We start from the raw sequence: 17,142 nt of genomic DNA, 5'->3' as shown, positions 1-17,142 counted from the left end.
ATTAGTTTCTCTGATGCAGCAAAACTGCAAGTTTCATGGACTTCCATCTGAAGATCCTTTTCAGTTCTTAACTGAATTCTTGCAGATCTGTGATACTGTTAAGACTAATAGAGTAGATCCTGAAGTCTACAGGCTCATGCTTTTCCCTTTTGCTGTGAGAGACAGAGCTAGAATATGGTTGGACTCTCAACCTAAGGATAGCCTGAACTCTTGGGATAAGCTGGTCAAGGCTTTCTTAGCCAAGTTCTTTCCTCCTCAAAAGCTGAGTAAGCTTAGAGTGGATGTTCAAACCTTCAGACAGAAGGAAGGTGAATCCCTCTATGAAGCTTGGGAGAGATACAAGCAACTGACCAAAAAGTGTCCTTCTGACATGCTTTCAGAATAGACCATCTTGGATATATTCTATGATGGTCTGTCTGAATTAGCTAAGATGTCATTGGATACTTCTGCAGGTGGATCCATTCACCTAAAGAAAACGCCTGCAAAAGCTCAAGAACTCATTAACATGGTTGCTAATAACCAGTTCATGTACACCTCTGAAAGGAATCCTGTGAGTAATGGGACGCCTCAGAAGAAGGGAGTTCTTGAAATTGACACTCTGAACGCTATATTGGCTCAGAATAAAATATTGACTCAGCAAGTCAATATGATTTCTCAGAGTCTGAATGGAATGCAAGCCGCATCCAACAGTACTCAAGAGGCATCTTCTGAAGAAGAAGCTTATGATCCTGAGAATCCTGCAATTGCAGAGGTGAATTACATGGGTGAACCCTATGGAAACACCTATAATCCCTCATGGAGAAATCACCCAAATCTCTCATGGACGGATCAACAAAAGCCTCAACAAGGCTTTAATAATGGTGGAAGAAACAGGTTTAGCAATAGCAAGCCTTTTCCATCATCCACTCAGCAACAGACAGAGAACTCTGAACAAAATACCCATAATTTAGCAAACTTAGTCTCTGATCTATCTAAGGCCACTGTGAGTTTCATGAATGAAACAAGGTCCTTCATTAGAAATTTGGAAGTACAAGTGGGCCAGCTGAGTAAAAGAATCACTGAAACCCCTCCTAGTACTCTCCCAAGCAATACAGAAGAGAATCCAAAAGGAGAGTGCAAGGCCATTGAATTAATTACCATGGCCAAACCTGTAAGAGAGGTTGAGGACGTGAATCCCAGTGAGGAAGACCTCCTGGGACGTCCAGTGATCAACAAGGAGTTTCCCTCTAAGGAACCAAAGGAATCTGAGACTCATCTAGAGACCATGGAGATTCCATTGAACCTCCTTATGCCATTCATGAGCTCTGATGAGTATTCTTCTTCTGAAGAGAATGAGGATGTTACTGAAGAGCAAGTTGCCAAGTTCCTTGGTGCAATCATGAAGCTGAATGCCAATTTATTTGGTAATGAGACTTGGGGAGATGAACCTCCCCTGTTCACCAATGAACTGAATGCATTGAATCAACTGAGATTGCCTCAGAAGAAACAGGATCCTGGAAAGTTCCTAATACCTTGTACCATAGGCACCATGACCTTTGAGAAGGCTCTATGTGACCTGGGGTCAGGAATAAACCTCATGCCACTCTCTGTAATGGAGAAACTGGGAATCTTTGAGGTACAAGCTGCTAAAATCTCATTAGAGATGGCAGACAATTCTAGAAAACAGGCTTATAGACAAGTAGAGGACATATTAGTAAAGGTTGAAGGCCTTTACATCCCTGCTGATTTCATAATCCTAGATACCGGAAAGGATGAGGATGAATCCATCATCCTTGGAAGACCCTTCCTAGCCACAGCAAGAGCTGTGATCGATGTTAACAGAGGTGAACTAGTCCTTCAATTGAATGAGGACTCCCTTGAGTTTAAAACTCAAGGACATCCTTCTGTAAACATGGAAAAGAGGCACAGTAAGCTTCTCTCAAAACAGAGTCAACCAGAGCCCCCACAGTCAAACTCTAAGTTTGGTGCTGGGAGGCCACAACTAAACTCTAAGTTTGGTGTTGAACTCCCATATCCAAATTCTAAGTTTGGTGTTGGGGAGTCTCAACAATGCTCTGAACATCTGTGAGACTCCATGAGAGCCTACTGTCAAGCTATTGACATTAAAGAAGCGCTTGTTAGGAGGCAACCTAATTTTTATTTAATTATATTTTTTATTAGTTATATGTCTTCATAGGTTCATGATCATGTGGAGTCACAAAAATAACTGAAAAAAATTGAAGAAAAATCAAAAATAGCATTAAAAATAGCACACCCTGGAGGAGGAGTTCACTGACGTTCAAACGCCAGTAAGGAGCATCTGGCTGGCGTTCAACACCAGAACAGAGCATGGAGCTGGCGCTGAACGCCAGAAACAAGCATGAAGCTGGCGTTCAACGCCAGAAATATGCTGCATCTGGGCGTTGAACACCCAGAACAAGCATCAGTTCGGCATTTAAACGCCAGAATTGCATGCAAAGGCATTTTACATGCCTAATTGGTGCAGGGATGTAAATCCTTGACACCTCAAGATCTGTGAACCTCACAGAATCATGTCAGGATCTGTGGATCCCACAGGATCCCCACCTTCCCTCCTCATAATACTAGTTTCTTCCACATCTTCTTCTTTATCTATTCTTTCTTCTCCTGCTCGAGGGCGAGCAACATTCTAAGTTTTGTGTGGTAAAAGCATTGCTTATTTTTCTTTTTCATAACCATTGATGGCACCTAAGGCCAGAGAAACCTCAAAAAAAAAAGAGAAGAGAAAAGGGAAGACAAAAGCTTCCACCTCCAAGTCATGGGAGATGGAGAGATTCATGTAAAGGATCTATAGCTCAGTGGTAGAACATTTGACTGCAAATCAAGAGATCCCTGAGATACCTCAGGGGATACATTTTCCCCCACACAATTATTGGGAGCAACTAAGGATAGGAGCACCAAAATCACTAGGGATCAAGCAATAGAGACAAGGAAGAGACATAGAAGTGCTCAAGGACATCATTGGTTCCTCAAGGAGAAAACGCCACCATCACTAAGGTGGACTCATTCCTTGTTCTTAAACTTTCTGTTTTTTGTTTTCTTATATTAAATGTTTATCTATGTTTGTGTCTTTATTACATGATCATTAATGTCTAAGTGTCTATGCCTTAAAGTAGTGAATATGAATCCATCACCTCTCTTAAATGAAAAATGTTTTAATTCAAAAGAACAAGAAGTACATGATTTTCGAATTTATCCTTGAACTTAGTTTAATTATATTGATGTGGTGACAATACTTTTTATTTTTTGAATGAATGCTTGAACAGTGCATATGTCTTTTGAAGTTGTTGTTTAAGAATGTTAAATATGTTGGCTCTTGAAAGAATGATGACAAGGAGACATGTTATTTGATAATCTGAAAAATCATAAAAATGATTCTTGAAGCAAAAAAAAAGCAGTGAATACAAAAGCTTGCAGAAAAAAAATAAAAAAAATAGCGAAAAAAAAGAAAAAGAAAAAGCAAGCAGAAAAAGCCAAAAGCTCTTAAAACCAAAAGGCAAGAGCAAAAAGCCAATAATCCTTAAAACCAAAAGGCAAGGGTAAATAAAAAGGATCCCAAGGCTTTGAGCATCAGTGGATAGGAGGGCCTAAAGGAATAAAATCCTGGCCTAAGCGGCTAAACCAAGCTGTCCCTAACCATGTGCTTGTGGCGTGAAGGTGTCAAGTGAAAACTTGAGACTGAGCGGTTAAAGTCAAGGTCCAAAGCAAAAAAAGAGTGTGCTTAAGAACCCTGGACACCTCTAATTGGGGACTTTAGCAAAGCTGAGTCACAATCTGAAAAGGTTCACACAATTATGTGTCTGTGGCATTTATGTATCCGGTGGTAATACTGGAAAACAAAGTACTTAGGGCCATGGCCAAGACTCATAAAGTAGCTATGTTCAAGAATCAACATACTGAACTAGGAGAATTAATAACACTATCTGAACTCTGAGTTCCTATAGATGCCAATCATTCTGAACCTCAATGGATAAAGTGAGATGCCAAAACTATTCAAGAGGCAAAAAGCTACAAGTCCCGCTCATCTGATTGGAGCTATGTTTCATTGATATTTTGGAATTTATAGTATATTCTCTTCTTTTTATCCTATTTGATTTTCAGTTTCTTGGGGACAAGCAACAATTTAAGTTTGGTGTCGTTGATGAGCAGATAATTTATACGCTTTTTGGCATTGTTTTTAGTATGTTTTTAGTATGATCTAGTTATTTTTAGGGATGTTTTTATTAGTTTTTATGTTAAATTCACATTTCTGGACTTTACTATGAGTTTGTGTGTTTTTCTGTGATTTCAGGTATTTTCTGCCTGAAATTGAGGGACTTGAGCAAAAATCAGATTCAGAGATTGAAGAAGGACTACTGATGCTGTTGGATTCTGACCTCCCTACACTCAAAGTGGATTTTCTGGAGCTACAGAACTCAAAATGGCGCACTTCTAATTGCGTTGGAAAGTAGACATCCAGGGCTTTCCAGCAATATATAATAGTCCATACTTTGGCCGAGTTTAGATGACGCAAAAGGGCGTTGAACACCAGTTCTATGCTGCAGTCTAGAGTTAAACGCCAGAAACACGTCACGAACCAGAGTTGAACGCCAAAAACACGTTACAACTTGGCGTTCAACACCAAAAGAAGCCTCTGCACGTGGAAAGCTAAAGCTCAGCCCAAGCACACACCAAGTGGGTCCCGGAAGTGGATTTATGCATCAATTACTTACTTCTGTAAACCCTAGTAGCTAGTTTAGTATAAATAGGACTTCTTACTATTGTATTAGACATCCTGGATTGTATTTTTGATCCTGTGATCACGTTTTGGGGGCTGGCCTCTCGGCCATGCCTGAACCTTCATCACTTATGTATTTTCAACGGTAGAGTTTCTACACTCCATAGATTAAGGTGTGGAGCTCTACTGTTTCTCTATTCAATTCAACTTATTTCGCTTCTAAGATATTCATTTGCACTTCAATATGAATGTGATGAACGTGACAATCATCATCATTCCTCTACGAACGCGTGCCTGACAACCACTTCTGTTCCACCTTAGATTGAATGAATATCTCTTGGATCTCTTAATCAGAATCTTCGTGGTATAAGCTAGATTGATGGCGGCATTCATGAGAGTCCAGAAAGTCTAAACCTTGTCTGTGGTATTCCGAGTAGGATTCTGGGATTGAATGACTGTGACGAACTTCAAACTCACGAGTGCTGGGCGTAGTGACAGACACAAAAGGAGGGTGAATCCTATTCCAGTATAATCGAGAACCTCAGATGATTAGTCGTGCCGTGACAGAGCATTTGGACCATTTTCACAAGAGGATGGGATGTAGCCATTGACAACGGTGATGCCCTTACATAAAGCCAGCCATGGAAAGGAGTAGGACTGATTGGATGAAAATAGCAGAAAAGCAGAAGTTCAGAGGAACGAAAGCATCTCTATACGCTTATCTGAAATTCTCACCAATGAATTACATAAGTGTTTCTATCTTTATTTTCTGTTTATTTATTATTATTTTCGAAAACTCCATAACCATTTGATATCCGCCTGACTGAGATTTACAAGGTGACCATAGCTTGCTTCATACCAACAATCTCCATGGGATCGACCCTTACTCACGTAAGGTTTTATTACTTGGACGACCCAGTGCACTTGCTGGTTAGTTGTGCGAAGTTGTGAAGTTATGTCTGGACCATGGTATTGTGCACCAGTTCTTGGAGCCATTGCCAGGGAGAGAACGAACAACAAATTTTACAACCTCAGAGTAACAATTTCGCATACCAATCCCCACCTACCTCAACTCTCTCTTTTTCACACCTTTCCATAACACTCTTCCCCACCCACCATTGACCAATCACCTCAATACCGCTTCCCCAAAAACCCTCACCTATCAAATCCTACCCTCTTCTCCAAAATCTCTTCACCAATCCACATCCATCCATCACAAAATCCCACCTACCTCACCATTCAAATTCAAACCACTTCCCTCCCAAACCCACCCACACATGGTCGAACCCCCTCTCCCTCTTACCCTATAAATACCCCTCCTCACCACCTTCATTTTCACACAACATACACACTACTACCCCCCTTGGCCGAAACCTTCACTACCCTCCATCTCCTCTATTTCTTCTTCTTCTACTCTTTTCTTTCTTCTTTTGCTCAAGGACGAGCAACCATTCTAAGTTTGGTGTGGGAAAAGCTCAAGCTTTTTGTTTTCTATAACCACTAATGGCACCTAAGGCCGGAGAAACCTCTAGAAAGAGGAAAGAGAAGGCAATTGCTTCCACCTCCGAGTCATGGGAGATGGAGAGATTCATCTCAAAGGTGCATCAAGACCACATCTATGAAGTTGTGGCCAAGAAGAAGGTGATCCCCGAGGTCCCCTTTAAGCTCAAAAAAAGTGAATATCCGGAGATCCGACATGAGATTCAAAGAAGAGGTTGGGAAATTCTCACCAACCCCATTCAACAAGTCGGGATCTTAATGGTTCAAGAGTTCTATGCCAATGCATGGATCACCAAGAACCATGATCAAAGTGTGAACCCGGATCCAAAGAATTGGCTTACAATGGTCCGGGGAAAATACTTAGATTTCAGTTCGGATAATGTAAGGTTGGCATTCAACTTGCCAATGATGCAAGGAGATGCACGCCCCTACACTAGAAGGGTCAAATTTGATCAAAGGTTGGACCAAGTCCTCATAGACATTTGTGAAGAGGGCGCTCAATGGAAGAGAGATTCAAGAGGGAAGCCGGTTCAACTATGAAGGCATGACCTCAAGCCTGTGTCTAGGGGATGGTTGGAGTTCATCCAACGCTCAATCATTCCTACTAGCAACCAGTCTGAAGTCATTATAGATCGGGCTATCATGATCCATAGCATCATGATTGGAGAGGAAGTGGAAGTTCATGAGGTTATATCCCTAGAACTCTACAAGGTGGTGGACAAGTCCTCTACTTTGGTAAGGTTAGCCTTCCCTCATCTCATTTATCACCTCTGCAATTCAGCTGGAATTGACATAGAGGAAGACACCCTCATTGATGAGGACAAGCCCATCACTAAGAAAAGGATGGAGCAAACAAGAGAGCCCACTCATGGACAAGAGCATGAGGAAATTCCTCATCATGAAATCCCTGAGATGCCTCAAGGGATGCACTTTCCTCCACAAAACTATTGGGAGCAAATCAACACCTCCCTAGGAGAATTAAGCTCTAATATGGGACAACTAAGGGTGGAGCACCAAGAACATTCCATCCTCCTCCATGAAATTAGAGAAGACCAAAGAGTCATAAGGGAGGAGCAACAAAGGCAAGGAAGAGACATTGAGGAGATCATGCACTCCATAAGATCTTCAAGTGGAAGAACAAGCCGCCATCACTAAGGTGGACCCGTTCTTTAATTTCCTTGTTCTCATTTTTCTGTTTTTTTCAAAAATTATGCTTTATGTTTTATTTATGTTTGTGTCTTATTACATGATCACTAGTGTCTAAGTGTCTATGCCTTAAAGCTATGAATGTCCTATGAATCCTTCACCTTTCTTAAATGAAAAATGTCTTAATTGAAAAAGAACAAGAAGTACATGAATTTCGAATTTTAAAATAGTTTAATTATTTTGATGTGGTGGTAATACTTTTTGTTTTCTGAATGAATGCTTGAACAGTGCATATTTTTTATATTGATGTTTATGAATGTTACATTTTTTTGCTCTTGAAAGAATAATGAAAAAGGAGAAATGTTATTGATAATCTGAAAAATCATAAAATTGATTCTTGAAGCAAGAAAAAGCAGTGAATACAAAGCTTGCCAAAAAAAATAGAGGAAAAAAAAAGAAAGAAAAAGAAAGAGCAAGCAGAAAAAGCCAATAGCCCTTTAAACCAAAAGGCAAGGGTAAAAAGGACCCAAGACTTTGAGCATTAATGGATAGGAGGGCCTAAAGGAATAAAATCCTGGCCTAAGCGGCTAAACCAAGCTGTCCTTAATCATGTGCTTGTGGCATGAAGGTGTCAAGTGAAAAGCTTGAGAATGAGCGGTTAAAGTCGTGGTCCAAAGAAAAAAGAGTGTGCTTAAGAGCTCTGAACACCTCTAATTGGGGACTTTAGCAAAGCTGAGTCACAATCTGAAAAGGTTCACCCAGTTATGTGTCTGTGGCATTTATGTATCCGGTAGTAATACTGAAAAACAAAATGCTTAGGGTCACGGCCAAGACTCATAAAGTAACTGTGTTCAAGAATCAACATATTATACTAGGAGAATCAATAACACTATCTGAATTTTGAATTCCTATAGATGCCAATCATTCTGAACTTCAAAGGATAAAGTGAGATGCCAAAACTGTTTAGGAGCAAAAAGCTAAGAGCCCCGCTCATCTAATTAAGACTGATCTTCATAGACGTTTTCGGAATTTATTGTATATTCTCTTCTTTTTATCCTACATTATTTTTAGTTTCTTGGGGACAAGCAACAATTTAAATTTGGTGTTGTGATGAGCGGATAATTTATACGCTTTTTGGCATTATTTTCAGTACATTTTTAGTATATTTTAGTTAGTTTTTATTATATTTTTATTAGTTTTTAAATAAAAATCACATTTCTGGACTTTACTATGAGTTTGTGTATTTTTCTGTAATTTCAGGTATTTTCTGGTTGAAATTGAGGGACCTGAGCAAAAATCTGATTCAGAGGCTGAAAAAGGACTGCAGATGCTGTTGGATTCTGACCTCCCTGTACTCGAAGTGGATTTTCTAGAGCTAAAGAAGCCCAATTGGCGCGCTCTAAATTGCGTTGGAAAGTAGACATCTTGGGCTTTCCAGCAATATATAATAGTCCATACTTTGCCCGAGATTTGATGGCCCAAATTGGCGTCTAAACGCCGGTCAGAGACCCTTTTCTGGCGTTAAACGCCAGAACTGGCAGAAAAGCTGGCGTTTAACTCCAAGAGAAGCCTATGCACGTGGAAGCTTCAATGCTCAGCCCAAGAACACACCAAGTGGGCCCGGAAGTGAATTTCTGCATCATTTACTCATTTCTGTAAACCCTAGGCTACTAGTTCTCTATAAATAAGACCTTTTACTATTGTATTTGAGATCTTTTATTAGTCTTATGCTATCTTAGACCTTTATGGGGGCTGGCCTCACGGCCATGCCTAGACCTTCATTACTTATCTATTTTCAACGGTGGAGTTTCTGCACACCATAGGTTAAGGTGTAGAGCTCTGTTGTTCCTCATGAATTAATGCAAAGTACTACTGTTTTTCTATTCAATTCATGCTTATTCTTGTTCTAAGATATTCATTCGCACCCAAGAACATGATGAATGTGATGATTAAGTGACACTCATCACCTTCTCACCTTATGAACGCGTGCCTGACAAACACTTCCGTTCTACATGAAAATAAGCTTGAATGTATATCTCTTAGATATCTAATACAGGGGACCGAGTCCGAGATATTAGAGTCTTTGTGGTATAAGCTAGACTCCATGGGCAGCATTCTTGAGATCCAGAAAGTCTAAACCTTGTCTGTGATATTCCGAGTAGGATCTGGGATGGGATGACTGTGACGAGCTTCAAACTCACGAGTATTGGGCGTAGTGACAGACGCAAAAGGATCAATGGATCCTATTCCGGCATGAGTGGGAACCGATAGATGATTAGCCGTATGGTGACAGCGCATTTTGGACCATTTTCACTGAGAGGACGGACGGTAGCCATTGACAACAGTGATCCCCAACATACAGCTTGCCATGGAAAGAAGTATGAATGATTGGATGAAGGCAATAGGAAAGCAGAGGTTCAGAAGGAACAAAGCATCTCCATATGCTTATCTGAAATTCCTACCAATGAATTGCATAAGTATCTCTATCCTATTTTATGTCTTATTTATCTTTTAATTATCAATTCTCCATAACCATTTGAATCCACCTGATTGAGATTTACAAGATGACCATAGCTTGCTTCAAGCCGACAATCTCCGTGGGATCGACCCTTACTCACGTAAGGTATTACTTGGACGACCCAATGCACTTGCTGGTTAGTTGCATCGGAGTTGTGAATAAAAGTGTGAGATCACAATTGCGCGTACCAAGTTTTTAGCACCATTATCAGAGATCACAATTTCGTGCACCAATTGGCTTTCTCTCCTTTTCAATTCGGACCAACCTTTTTTGGTCTTGTAGCAAATAATAATTTTGGGCTTGTTTAAATAAATCTGGCCCAATAATCATATTAATAATTCATCCATAATAGTTAAGACAATTGTTTGAAACCAAGGCTGAATTTTAATCTCACATGGGCCTTGCTATTTTAGCCCAAAGCCAAATCCTGCAAGTAACAAAAAAATTATTAATTAGCACACTAAAATCATATTAGTATTTTTTCAATTAATTCTATTAATAATGTTTGATCATCACTAATTTTAATTTGGAGTTTTCCAAACTCATCATCACTTATCAAGTCTAGTTTCAAACTTAATTCAATTAATCAATTTTTTCAAGAAGTTAAAAGAATTCAAGTCAAAAGAGAATTGTTTCCCAACACATTCAATTCTTTTGGATGAATAACAAAAAATTTTTCTTAAGATGATATCAATGCATTAATCAAAGGTAGAAAAGCTAGAATATTAGTCTATAAGAATCAACGGAGCTCCTAACCTTAACCAAAAGAAGATTAGTTGCTCATGTATTTAGAGAAAACCTTAAAATTCTGAAAAGTAAAAGTACCGAAGAAGAGGAAGCTAGCATAAAACATCTAACTTTCCCCTTAAATGCTAACCCTAAACAAATTTAGAATTCAAAACTTAAAACAAAATCAAAATTCAAAAATAAAATAAAATCTTCTTCATAGCTATTTTTCTCTAGCACAACTCTCAATCTTATCTCCTTACAATCCTCAATTAATTGCTATGATTAATAGGTTTGAGTTGAGCCTTCAATTGTCTACACAAGTGATGAAGAATTGGAGGTTCAGTGGCTAAGTTAAGGCCCCTAGAATGTGACCAAAATCTCACGTGGCACGTGAGCCTTCCACGTTGCACATAGAGTCCAATCTTAATTCAATTCACTCCCTGCCCTGGTCACATGGGACGTAGGGTGTCCTACGTTGAACGTGGCTTTTTGAGTTCCTTTAATTTTGGCCTTCTGTTTGCTCCCAGGCGTTACACATAAAAAATCTCACGTGGGACGTGTAAACCCCGTAAAATTAGCGAATAATTAACTAATAAATTAAAGTTTGATAAAATAAATTAGAAATTATTAAAATAGGATAGAGCTAATTAAAACGAGAATTCTGACACTAATATCAAAGAATTTGACCCAAGATTGGGCCGAACGGGCCGAACCGAGCGAACCGGACCCAAAATGGGCCCAAGGCCCAATTCAACCCAATAACAATTAATGAATGCAGCTTCCCCTTCCTCCTTACTCTACACTCACGCTGGAAACATTCTTGGAGGAAAGAAGGAGAACCTAAAAGCCTAACCTCCAATTCAAACCACCATATCTCACCACTCCGAGCTCCGATTGTCGCACCGTTTGCGGCCATGCGTTTACCATGTCGAGCTCTACGAATCTATCAGAACAATTTTATTGGTAAGCCACTCTATCACCCCAGTCTCTCTACCCTTTCTATTTTCAAAATTTATTAAAGTGGTGGTAAGATTTTGCTTCCTTGATGTTATAGGACTCGATTAGCTTGAGGAAAATATTCACTCTTTCTTATATCATGCTTGGGTAAGGTGAGGATACTAGAACTCTAGCTAATTTCTTGAATTGGTGTATTGGGTATAATTTGGGTGTGTATATATATATTGGAGCTTGATTTGTGTGATTTAGATCTTGGTGGAGGTTGGGTGATGTTGCCTTGGTGATTTTGGACCTCTTGGGGCTGTGTTCGGTGCATTAGCGGGTTTCCTTAAAAATCGGTCAAGGTATGGTTTAGATTTCTCGTATTTAATATATAATGTTCTGTGAAAACTTAGCCTAGATGATCATAGGATAAGAATGAACGTATGTGTATGCTAAGTTGCTTAGTGCCTTGATAATCATTGTTGTTTGATACTAGATAGGGAAAACGAATATTGAATGACGTGTTAATGATGATTGGCATGTTGATGGTAATGGATTTGTATGGAAAATGGATTATAGATGATCATATTGCTATAGGTATGAAGTTAAAGTACTAGAATTATTGAAAATTGGGGTTTCATGGGTGGTGATTGAATGTGTAGTGATGTTGCTATGATATTGTATGAGTTGGAGCTGAATTTGAATGTTGTAGGTTGATTTTTGAAAGGTCACTTGATAAAAATGGAGGTTTTAAGGTTTTGTGAAAAGTTGGTTTTTGGCTTAACTTCGATGAGTTATATCTCGTCTTCTGGATCCCCAAACTATTTCAAATCTATTTTATATGAAAATTGGATCCGTGAAGTTTACGCTGTTCGAAGAACGAATGAAAAATATTTTAAAATAAAAAAGTTATGCACGTCGGAAGTTTGGGGTTTAAAATGAGCATTCTGCATGTAGTTTTTTTAATAACAATTACCTGCAATGATATTGTTTTGTACCAAAATGAGTTAGTTGTGTTCTTCTGTTAAACTTTTAACATATTTGGATACCAAACTCTCCTATCCACTTTATATGTTGTTATAGATATCTATAATAATATTATTTAGGACAATTATGAAAGGTTTACCGAATCAAAACCTAAGAAAAATATATTATTATTAATTAAATATATATATAGGATTCTTACCCATATTTGGACCATTTGGTCTGTTACTTGGACCAACTCCACTGTTATTATGAATATTTGAATATTTAGAAAATGTAAAAACCCGAGTTTTTCACACAAAACCGTTTTTATAAAAAATAATTTTAGTGCCCGGAATAGATTCAAAATTTAGAAACTTTAATTTGAAAATAAAAAGGGTGAAATTTGATTTCAGTGAATTTTTCTGAGTTGGAAAATTTATTTCTTTCGAAAAATTTTGTAAAAATGCGTACTAGCGCTTAAGCTAGCAGTACCGGCTCTAGTCTGTCCAGTACCGCATATTTTGGAAAATAATATTTTGAAGATTGGTTTATTATTTTGAAATGGATAAAAATAATTTAGAATTGAAAACCGGGCACTAATCTTAAAGGTTTTAGCCCAAAGTGGGCCAAACGGATCAAAAATGCTAACGGGTTGGACCGGGCCCAAGGCCCAACATATATAAGCTCATTTAATGAGCTTTGAGCTCATTTTCCAGTCCTAAGAGAGAGAGGGCCGCGGTTTAAGAGAGGAGAGGAGAAAAGGGATGATATATGTAATGTTAGTTTGAGCTTTGGTGCTTGTTGGAGTTGGCTTGGCCTTTTTGGAAGCTTGTTTGGACTCATGTGGTGGTTTGTGCATATTGGGAATCGGCCAAGGTATGGTTTCGGTTTCTTTTATGTAATATGTAATGTTTATGAACACTTAGGCTAGTTGGCCCTAAGACAGGATTGAATGTTGTTCGTATATGAATAATTATATCTGAATTGATGTTAATTGTTATTAGTATTGAATTATTGTGGTTGATGATGATTATTGGAAATTGTTGGTGTTAATGAGTATTGATGATTGGTGTTGTTAATGAGGGTTGATAAATGAAGTGGTGGTGTTGTGTGGAATGAATCCAAATACTAATAATAAGGATTATATGATTTGATGAGGTTGTTGGTATTTAATGATTATGAAGGTTGATGAGGAATGTGTGATTTATTGTTGTTAATGAGGATTTGTTGAGGTGGTTGATGATTGATGATAAATATTGATATTGTTGGTAATTGAAGGTGAGTGTTGGGATTGTTGATAAATGATGTGAGTTATGAAGTTAGGATAAAGTACGATATTTGATGAATTGGAATGATTGATAAATGGCTATATTGATGTTGATAGTATGATGTTGGAGATTAATGTTGAAATTGAAGATGATGATGGTTAGTAAGGGTATTATTAGGTATTTGATAGTGAGAATTTATGATTATATATGGTGGAGTGGTAAATTGGAGTATGACAAATGGTAAAATCTGATATGGGATAGAATTAATGTGGTTTTGGTTGGGTTGGGTTATGAAAGTTGATAAATTGAGATTCTTGTGAGTTTTGGTAAAAGTTAGTTTTTGGTGAACTTTGTCTGATCACAACTTATGTCTCAATTTTTGAAATTTGTTGAAATGTGATTTAAATTAAAGTTCATTGAAAACTCTTCAAATTGATATAAGGTTTGTAAAATTTGGATTTTTGTAGAGAAAGTTATGATCATTCAAAGATTGGTGTCGAAATCTGAAAATTCTGCAGAGTTGCAGAATTTTGTGATTTCTGGTATGTGCGCACGCACAGCCTTGTGCGCACGCACACACCAATGGAGCTTTACAACCTGTGCGTACGCACAGCCCTGTGCGCATGCACACGTTGGAAAGATCAGTCTGTTGGGGGCGTTAGCACAGCTTGTGCGAGTGAACAGACTTGAGAATTTTTGTATCTGTGTGTACGCACACCCCTGTGTGTACGCACACTTTAAAAATCTTCCTGGCGTGTGCACACACACCCCTGTGCATACGCACACGCCCTGTTTCTCAAAATTAGAACTTGTTTTCAACTATTTTACCTTCCCAACAAGATTGTAAGCTTCTATGATACCATTTTTAGACTTTTGGGGTTAATTTTGGGTATGAGAACTTGGGAAAGAACTTTAGAGATTTGGTTGATGTCATTTTGAAAAGTTAGCAAACAGAGGCTTAGGTTTCTGGTGTACCGAGGATGAGTTTGGTTGAGAGAGGAGAAGAGTAGCGGATATGGTGACAGAGCGGAGTATGGTTCCTCCTTGGTTTATTTCTGTTTTACTTTGTTATAGTTACTATCACATTTCTTTGCATATTTACCTTTATAGCCTTAGAGGCTTATTTGAGAGATAAGTTGTATAAGCTGTTTTAACTCCAAAGCTCTATATTTTTCTGTGTATAACTAGTCGGCTTAAACTCCGCAAGTTGAGGCTAGTTCCCTATGAGTGTTATATTCTTATATTTATATATGCTCTTTTCTCTTGCATCTATACTTTGTGTCTTGTGCGGTAGCTTCGTGTGAAGGTTTCACGCTTTTGTAAATCTGTCTTTGAGCTTAATCCTTCATCGGGCTTCTAGAATATATTATTTCCTTCTATATATAAATATGTATAAGTCTTAGGACTGTCGTAACCTTTGATTAATCTTTGGTTTACGGATAGAGGTAAGGCTTAGGGTAATTGGGGTGTTACATTTAGTGGTATCAGAGCGGTTCGTCCTCGTGAGCCTGAGGGATGGACCGATTGTGCTTCGTTGCACACTCTGGGTCGTTTTTCTTTCATGCTATTTAGGTTATCCACTTGATATGCATAGCATGCTTGTTTGTGAGTGCCTTTGGGGATAATTGAAGCACTAGGTTTGAGATATTGAGACTGATCACTTCGATGTCAATTGTTTGGTGTGGAAAAAAAACCCGAATGGCAACTCACGGACGGGGTCGATCACATTAACGGAGAGGTAGTGAGGATGGCTATCCTAGCTTATGCGTTACGAGCTCAACATGTTCTGGAAAACTAGTTCGTGGAGTTGCGGCATATAAGTTGATGGGTAAGGCTCAACATTGGTGGCAAGAGAAGTGTCGACTGTTTCTTTTGCAGTTTACTTAAGATTTTCAATTTCTAAACGGTATGGCTTGAATTCTTGTTAAAAATGTTTTAAAGCTTAAAACGATTTTGAAGAATTAGTTTGAAACTTTTAGTTTATACAAAAGTGCATTTAAAGATTTTCCTGATTTGTGATTTTGGTTTATAAATTGTCTCAACAAAAAGGGATTCGACTTGAAATTATGATTTAAGGATTTTAAATGAATTCAAGAAAGTTATGGTTCAAAGTAATTGATTTAAGAATAAATGATTTATGAGTCTTCTGAAAAAGATTTGATATTGATCTTGTTTTGAAGATTTTGGAAAATGTTACAAAATAGGTGTTTGTTTCAAGAAAAAATTTCGGATGCTTAATGACGATAATCAGAGTGACGCAGTGGAAGACGAGAGGGAACATCGACACAGTAGAATGCTTCGAGGAGGACATATCGAGTGATTCGAATTTTCGAGGGCAAAAATTTTATTAGGAGGGGAGAATGTAAGAACCCGAGTTTTTCACGTAAAACCGTTTTTATAAAAAATAATTTTAGTATCCGGAATAGATTCAAAATTTAGAAGTTTTAATTTGAAAATAAAAAGGGTTAAATTTGATTTCAGTGAACTTTTCTGAGTTGGAAAATGTATTTCTTTCGAAAAGTATTGTAAAAATGCATACTGGCGCTTAAGATGGCAGTACCGGCTCTAGTCTGTCCAGTACCGCGTATTTTGGAAAATAATATTTTGAAGATTGGTTTATTGTTTTGAAATGGGTAAAAATAATTTAGAATTGAAAATCGGGCACTAATCTTAAAAGTTTTGGCCCAAAATGGGTCAAACGGACCAAAAACGCTAACGGGTTGGATCGGGCCTAAACTGGGCCAAAGGCCCAACATATATAAGCTCATTTAATGAGCTTTGAGCTCATTTTCCAGTCCTAAGAGAGAGATGGCCGCGGTTTTAGAGAGGAGAGGAGAAGAGGGATGACACTATTCATACTCCACTTCCAGGAGCCATAACTTAAGCTACAAAGCTCCGATTGACAAGCCATTTGCAGTCACGCGAAGCTCTTGTCGAGCTCTACATTTCTATTCAAGCAAAATTTTGGTAGGAACTCGAAGCTCAAGTCCCAGTTTGCTGCCCTAAGTTTCTACACGTTTTTGGGTTTAGTTTTTGAGCAATTTTTGTGGTTTTGGTTGTTTAGGTAATCTCTAGTAGCGGGTAATTGTTGAAAATTGCCCCAATCATCTATGGACAAGGTGAGTTGCTCATAAACCTTTATAGTGTTGTATGTTGTGATTTTTAGATTTTGATTTTGGTGATATATGTAATGTTTGTTTGAGCTTTGGTGCTTGTTGGAGTTGGCTTGGCCTTTTTGGAAGCTTGTTAGGACTCATGTGGTGGTTTGTGCATATTGGGAATCGGCCAAGGTATGGTTTCGGTTTTCTTTATGTAATATATAATGTTTATGGACACTTAGG

General features: G+C 38.3%; 1 non-coding gene across 1 annotated transcript; it reads right to left on the bottom strand.

Annotated features, from left to right (window-relative positions):
* Positions 1 to 268: 268 nt before the first annotated feature.
* On the bottom strand, positions 269 to 376 carry LOC112780588 (small nucleolar RNA R71). Its single transcript, XR_003191413.1, has one exon. It is a non-coding gene; the product is annotated as a small nucleolar RNA R71 (small nucleolar RNA).
* Between the last annotated feature and the right edge of the window lie 16,766 nt (positions 377 to 17,142).

This window comes from Arachis hypogaea, chromosome 19, assembly GCF_003086295.3.
Source record: "Arachis hypogaea cultivar Tifrunner chromosome 19, arahy.Tifrunner.gnm2.J5K5, whole genome shotgun sequence".
NCBI lineage: Eukaryota > Viridiplantae > Streptophyta > Magnoliopsida > Fabales > Fabaceae > Arachis > Arachis hypogaea.
This window is presented reverse-complemented; position numbering and strand designations above follow the sequence as displayed.